Source organism: Chrysochloris asiatica, unplaced genomic scaffold (genome assembly GCF_000296735.1).
Source record: "Chrysochloris asiatica unplaced genomic scaffold, ChrAsi1.0 scaffold00359, whole genome shotgun sequence".
NCBI classification, from domain to species: Eukaryota; Metazoa; Chordata; class Mammalia; order Afrosoricida; family Chrysochloridae; genus Chrysochloris; species Chrysochloris asiatica.
Window position 1 is genome coordinate 78999 of NW_006408877.1, and position 8606 is coordinate 87604.

Here is an 8606-nt window from a genome sequence, read left to right on the forward strand (position 1 = left end):
AACCCGAACCCAATGGAGAATATATGCTCTGACTGAAACCCTCACCCTCACCCTAACCCTAACCTTAATCTTAACTCTAACCCTAAAGGGAAACAACCTATAATTGAAAACCTAAACCTAATGCTAATCTTAACCCTAACTAATCCTAACCCTAACCCTCACCCTCACCCTAATCCTAACCCAAACAGAAACACAAGTTCTGATTGATAACACTAACCCTAACCCTAACCATTTTGGGAATAAACACTCTGATTGAAACAATAATTCTAACCCTAACCTTAACCCTAAATCTACTCGTATTGGGAATACACACTCTGATTGTAACACTAATCATAACACTAACCCTAACCCTAACCCTAACATTAACGGGAATACATGCTCTGATTGGAACCCTAACAGTATCACTAACTGTAACCTTAACCCTAACCATAACCCTAACATTAGTGGTAATGCAAGTTCTGCTTGATACCCTAACCCTAACCCTATTGGGAAAACACATTCTGATTGAAACACTAATCCTAACCCAAACCATAATTTTAAATTGAACCCCTAACCTAACGGGAATACAAGTTGTTATTGAAAGCATAACAATAATGCTAACCCAAACCCTAACCCTAACCCTAAATCTAACCCTAACCCTAACACAACCCTAATCCTAATGGAATACATGCTCTGAGTGGAACCCTAACTGTAACTTTAAACCTAACCCTAACACTAATGGGCATACACACCCTGATTGAAACTCTAATCCTAACCCTAACTGTAACTCTAAATCTAACCATAAACCTAATGGGAATGCAAGCTGTGATTGAAAGCATAAACATAACCCTAACACAAACCCTAATCCTAACCCTAAAGTGAATACATGCTCTGATTTGAACCATACCATAACCCGAACTATACTCCTAAACCTAACACTAACCGTGATGGGAATACAAGCTCTAATTGAAAGACTGACCCTAACACTAACCCTAACCCTAAACCTGACTTGAATACATGCTCTGATGGAATCATAACAATAACCTAACCATAAACTTAATTCTAGCGTTAATCCTCACCCTCACCCTAACCATAATGGAAATACAAGCTGTGATCCATACCCTAACCCTAACCCTAACCCTAATGACAATACAAGCTCTGATTCAAAGCATAACCATAATGGTGACCCAAACTTTAAGCCTAACCCTAACCAAACTCTAATTGTAACCATAACGAGAATACATGCTCTGATTGAAAACCTAAGAGTAACCCTAAACCTAACCCTAACACGAACTCTAACCATAATAGGAATACAAGATCTAATTTAAAGCCTAAACCTAATGCTAACCGTAACCCTAAACCTAAACCTAAACTTAAGCCTAACCCTAACGCAAATATATGCTCTTATTGGAAACCTCACAGTAACCCTAACCGTAATATTAAACCTAACCCTAACCCTAACAGTCGCCTTAACCCTAACCCTAATGGGAATACAAGCTCTAATTGATACGCTAAATGTAACCATAACCCTAAGGCTATTGGGAATACACACTCTGCTTGAAACACTAACCCTAAGTCTAACCGAAAACATAACTATAACCTTAATGGGAATACATCCTCTGATTGGAACGCAAACCTTAAACTTAAAGCTAACCCTAACTTAAAACTTAACTCTAACCATAACAGGAATACAAGCTCTAATAGAAAGCCTAAACCTAATGCCAACCCTAAACCTAACCTTAACTCTAAATCTAAGCTTAACCCTTACCCTAACACTAACCATAACAGCAATATATGCTTTGATCGGAACCCTCACAGTAACCATAACCCTAACACTAAATGAACCCTAAATCTAACACTTACCCTAATCCTAACCCTAGTGGTAATACAAGCTCTGATTGATATCCTAACTGTAACCATAACCCTAAACCAATTGGGAATACACACTCTGATTGAAACACCTACCCTCACCCTAAACATAACCCAAACCCAAACCCTAACCCTAACCCTAACCCTACTGGGAATACACACTCTGATTGAAACACTAATCCTTACCCTAAACCTAACCCTAAATCTAATGCTAACCCTAATAGGAATACATGCTCTGATTGGAACCATAATAATATCCCTAACCCTAAGCCTAACACGAACCATAACCCTCACACTAACCTAAAACCTAGTGTTAATACAAACACTGATTGATATCCTAACCCTAACCCTATTGGGAATACACACTCTGATTCAAACACTAATCCTAACCCTAATCCGAACCATAAATCTAACCCTAACACTAACGCGAATACAAGCTCTGATTGAAAGTATAGACATAACGCTAACCCAAATAGTTACTCTAACCCTCACCCTAACCCTTACTCAAAACCCATCCCTAACCCTAATGGGAATACTTGCTCTGATTGGAACCATAACCATAACCTTAACAATAACCGTAACCACCCTGATTGAAACACTAATCCTAAACCTAAACCTAGTGATACTAAAAGTTCAGAATGATATGCTAATCCAAATCCAAACTCTATTGTGAATACACACTCTGATTGAAACTCTAATCCGAACCCTTACCATAACTCTAAATCTAACCATAACCCTAATGGGAATGCAAGTTGTGTTTGAAAGTATAACCATAACCTAAGCAAAATTGTAACCCTAATCTAACCCTAACAGTAATGGGAATACACACCCTAATTGAAACACTAATCCTAACCCTAACCATAAACCTAAATCTAACCCTAACAGTAACGGGAATACAAGCTCTGACTGAAAGTATAACCATAATGCTGACCCAAACACTAACCCTAATGCTAATCCTAACTCTAAACCTAACCCTAACTTGAATATATGCTCAGACTGGAAACATAACCATAACCTGAACAGTAACCCTAAACCTAACACTAACCGTGACAGGAATACAAGCTCTAATTGAAAGCCTAACCCTAACGCTAATGCTAACGCTAACCCTAACCCTAACCTTAACGCTAACCCTAACTCTAACCATAACCCTAACTTTAATACATGCTATGATGGAACCATAACAGTAACCTAACCCTAAACTTATTCCGAATTTTAACCCTCACCCTCATTGGAACATAATGGGAATACAAGCTCTGATTGAAAGTTTAACCATAACGCTAACCCTAATGCTAACCCCAACTCTAACCTTAACCATAACTAGAATACATGATCTGATGGAACCATAACAGTAACCTACCAATAAACTTAATCCTATCTTTAACACTCACCCTCACCCTAAACATACTGGGAATGCAAGCACTGGATGATACCCTAACCCTAACTAGAATACAAGCACTGATTGAAAGCATAACCATAATGATAACCCAAACATTAATGCTAACCCTAACCCTAACTCAAAACCCAAATGTAACCATAACTAGAATATATACTCTGATAGGAAATCTAAGAGTAACCCTAACCCAATCCTTAACACTAACTCTAACAATAATGGGAATACAAGTTCTAATTCAAAGCCTAATCCTAACGCTAACCCTAACTGTAAACCTAAGTCTAACCCTAACCCTAACTGTAACTATAATGCAAGTACATGCTCTGATTGGAAACCTAAGCATAACCCTAATCCTAACCCTAACTTTAACTCTAAACCTAACGGGAAAACAAGCTCTAATTGAAAGCCTAAATGTAATGCTAACCCAAACCATAAACGTAACTTAAACCCTATTGGGAATACACACTCTGATTGAAACACTATTCCTAACCCTAAATCTAACCCTAACCCTAGCGGGAATACATGCTACGATTGGAAACCTAATATTAACCCTAACCTTATTGGGAATACACACTCTGATTGAAACATTAATCCTAACCGTAACTCTAAATCTCACCCTAACCCTAATGAGAATAAAAGTTGTGATTCAAAGAATAACCATAACACTAACTCAAACAGTTACTATAACCCTAACCCTAACCCTAACCCTAACCCTAACCCAAACCCAAACCTTAACCCTAATGGGAATGCATGCTCTGATTGAAACCCTAACTGTAAAAGAAACCCTAACCCTAACCCTAACCCTAATGGGAATATACACCTTGATTGAAACACTAATCCTAAACCTAAGCCTAACCCTAACCCTCATTCTAACCCTAAACCTAATGGTAATACAAGCTCTGATTGACACCATAACCATAACCATAACCCTAAGCCTATTGGAAATACACACTCTGATTGAAACACTAGCCGTAAATTAAAGGCTAACCCAAACCCCATCCCTAACCTTAACCCTAAACCAAACACCAATTCTAACCTTAACGGGAATACATGCTCTGATTGGAACCCAAACCGTAACCCTAATCTTAACCTTAACTCAAACCCTAAAGTTAAGTCTAACCCTAACACTAACACTAAACCTAACATTAATATATGCTTTGATTGGAAACCTCACAGTAACCCTAACCCTAACATTAAAGCTAAGCCTAACCCTAACCCTCACCCTAATAATAACCCTAATGGATATACAAGCTCTGATTGATATTCTAACTGTAACCATAACCCCAAGCCTATTGAGAATACACATTCTGATTGAAACAGTAGCCCTAACCCTAAGCCTAAACGAAACACTAACCCTAACCATAACCACAACCCTAATCCTAACCCTAATGGGAATACACAACCTGATTGAAACACTAATCTTAACCCTAACCCTCACCCTAGCCCTAACCCAAATAGGAATACAAGCTCTGATTGATAACCTATCCGTAACCATAACACTAAGCCTATTGGCAATACACACTCTGATTGAAACACTAACCGTAACTGTAACCCTAACCCAATCCCTAACTCTAACCCTGACCCAAACACTAACCTTAACCTTAACGGGAATACAAGGTCTGATTGGAACCCTAAAGGTAACCCTAACCCTCACTTTAACACTAAGTCTAACCTTAACAGGAATACAAGCTCTAATTGAAACCCTAAACGTAGCTCTAACCCAAAACCTAACCCTAACCCTCACCTTAATCCTAACCATAATGGGAACACAAGCTATGATTGATAATCTAACCTTAACCCTAACTCTATTTTGAATACACATATTGAAACACTGATTCTAACCTAACCATAATTCTAAATCAAACCATAACTCTAACAGGAATACAAGCTGTGATTGAAAGCATAATGAAAATGTTAATCAAAACCCTAACCCTAAACCTATTTAACCCTAACTCAAACCTACTCCTAATGGGCAGACATGCTCTGATTGTAACCTAACAGTAACCCTAACGTTAACTCTAACCCTAACCAACACCCTGACCCTAACCCTAACCCTAATGGTAATACAAGCTCTGATAGATACCCTAACCATAATCCTAACCCTAACCCTAACCCTGTTAGGAATACACACTCTGATTAAACACTAATCCTTACCCTAATCCTAAATAGAACTCTAAACCTAACGGGAATAAAAGCTCTGATTGAAAGCGTAACCATAAAGCTAACCGAAACCCTAAACATAACCCTAATCCTAACTCTAACCCAAAACCTAACCCAAACCTTAACCCTATTGGGAATATACACTCTGATTGAAACACAAATCCTAACCCTAACCCTAACAGTAAATCAAACCCTAACTCTAACATGAATACATGCTCTGATTGGAAATGTAACCATAGTCCTAACCGTATCCCTAACCCTAACACTAACCTTGATGGTAATATAATCAATTGAAAGCCTAACCCAAACGCTAGCTCTAACCCTAAGCCTAACCCTAAACCTAATGGGAATAAAAGCTCTGATTGATACCTTAACCCTAACCCTAAATCTAACTCTAACCCTAATGGGACCCTAACAGTAACCCAAACCCTAACCCTAAACATAACCATAACACTCACCCTCACCATAACCATAATGGTAATACATGATCTGATTGGAACCCTAACCCTAACCTTAACCCTTAAACTAAACCTAACCCTAACCCTAACCCTCACACTCACTCTAACCATAATAGAAATACAAGCTCTAATTGATAGCCTAACCTTAACCCTAAGCCTAACCCTATTGGGAATACACACTCTGATCGAAACTCAAATCTTAATCTTAAAACTTACCCTAAATCTAACTCGAACACTAATGTAAATCCATGCTCTAATTGTAATTCTAACAGTAACTTTAACCCAAACCGTAACCCCAACTTAAACCATAACCATAACCCTAATGGAAATACATGCTCTGATTGGAATCCTAACTGTAAATGTAAACCTAACCCTAACCCAAACGGGAATACAAGCTCTAATTAAAGCCTACACATAATGCTAACCCTAACTGTAACCCTAACCCTAAGCCTAAAATGAATCCTAACCCTATCCCTAACCATAACGGGAAAACATGCTCTGATTGGAACCCTAACAGTAACCCTAATGCTAACCTTAATCCTAATCCTAAGAATAACCCTAACTCTCACTTTACCCTAATCCAACTGGGAATACAAAATCTGATTGATACCCTAATTTGAACCCTAAATTTAACCCTATTCTAAATACAAACTCTGATTGAAACACTAATCCTAACCATAACCCTAAATTTAATCCTAACCCTAATGGGAATACAAGCTCTGACTGAAAGCATAAACATAACACTAACCCAAAATCTAACCATAACAGTAACGCTATCCCTAACGCTAAGCCTAACCCAAACCTAACCAACACCCTAACAGGAATACAGGCTCTGTTTGGAACCCTTACCATAACCCTAACCCTAACTATAACAGTAAGCGTAATACAAACTCTTATTGAAAGCCTAAACCTAACGGTAACACTAGCCCTAAACCTAAGCATAACACTAACCCTAACCCTCACCCTAACCCAAACGCTAATCCTAATCATAATGGGCATATATGCTCTGCTTGGAAACCTAATCATAACCCTAACTCTAACCTTAACCCTATTCCTACCTCTAACCCTCACCCTCACCCTCACCCTCACCCTCATGGGAATAAGAGCTATGATTGATACACTAACCTTAACCCTAAAACTAATTATATTGGAAATACACATTGTGATTGAAACACTAATCCTAACCCTAACCCTAAATCTCACCCTAACCCTAACGGGAATATAAGCTCTGACTGAAGCATAACCTTAACGCTAACCAAAAACATAACCCTAAGAGTAAACTTAACCCTAACCCTAACCTTAACCCTAACCCTAACCCTAACCCAAACACTAATGAAAACCCTAATGGGAATACATGTTCTGATTGGAAACCTTACTGTAACCTTAACCCTAACCCTAACTTTAACCCTAATGGGAATAAAAGCTCTAAGAGAAAGCCTAAACATTCCGCTAAGCCTAACCCTAAGCTTTTTTTTTTTTTTTTAATACTCATTTTTTAAATATACAGATCATGTTCTCAGATAAAATGAAAATTTAAAAATCAACTTATACTTCCATTAATGTCAACATGTCTACACATGTGTATCAAGCTGATAGCTTATGCTTATGTGTGTTAACAGCTACATTTCTACTTTTATACACAAAAAATCCAAACAAATACAAATAGCATACATGTATCTTAGTTAATAAAAGTTACATAGCATCAAATCAGGCTCTTTACACATCTCAAGCCAATTCTTTCGAGTTGGATTCCCCATCTGGTTTTTACATAGCTGATTTTTCCAAGCTACAATATTAATCTTTCCCAATAGTCATTTGAAGGTACACAAAAATGCTAGTTTCTTCAACTACAACAAAAACATTACTTTCTAACTTCAATGCAGCCTCCACAGTGGTCAAGTTTGAAGCCCTCAATATTACTGTTCAAGTTTGTTAATGTCCAAAACAGCTCTGATTTTCCATGTGCAAAATTTTGGTCAAAGAAATGTCTTTGTCTATGTTGGTACATCCTCTTCTTTGGGGAGGGAGAGATTAAATTATTCAGCTGGATATCCCACCAGTGCACATCTCATACATTTTAAAACACAGTCTGATGCTTGACTCTTGCAACAGTGGCAGTGAGGCACCTGGCTTAGGAGAATGCTGGAAGGAGCTGTGTGTGGATAATGCAACTTCAGAAAATTTCCCTTCCATGGACATTGGGGCCCTTTTTTTAACATTCTCCTCAAGGAGAAATGAGAATGTACTTTTCTCATAGTCCTCTTTTCCTGAAATTTTTCACATAAAATTTTTTATTTAATCATCACTTGCTGAGAGACTTGTTCTCTGTAATTACTCAAGGCGAAAGAACACTTTATAAAAAATATAATAACGATATAATGCTTAAATGTGTTATTTGGTAGCACTTATTAAAAATGTGCCTTTTTGGTTATGTCAAAAAATAATCAGATTGGTAAATGTGAGGGTGGGGGTTGAGGACGTGTGAAGGCCACCTGGGAGAACTGGTGAAAGGCACCTCAAAGCATTGAGGGTGAGAGTGGGGAGGTGGCCGTGCTCTGAGGCTACATCTCAAAATCAGATCTATGGTGGAATGACATTCTAGGATTCTAAGCTAGAGAGAGTTACAACTTTGTTTCCAGGAGTGGCCATTAAAAACAACAACAACAACAAAAAGACACTAAACTCCATGGCATCAGCTCTGACAGTTGTTGAAAACTGGATGCATAATGGCCATTTTAAGCTAAAAAAAA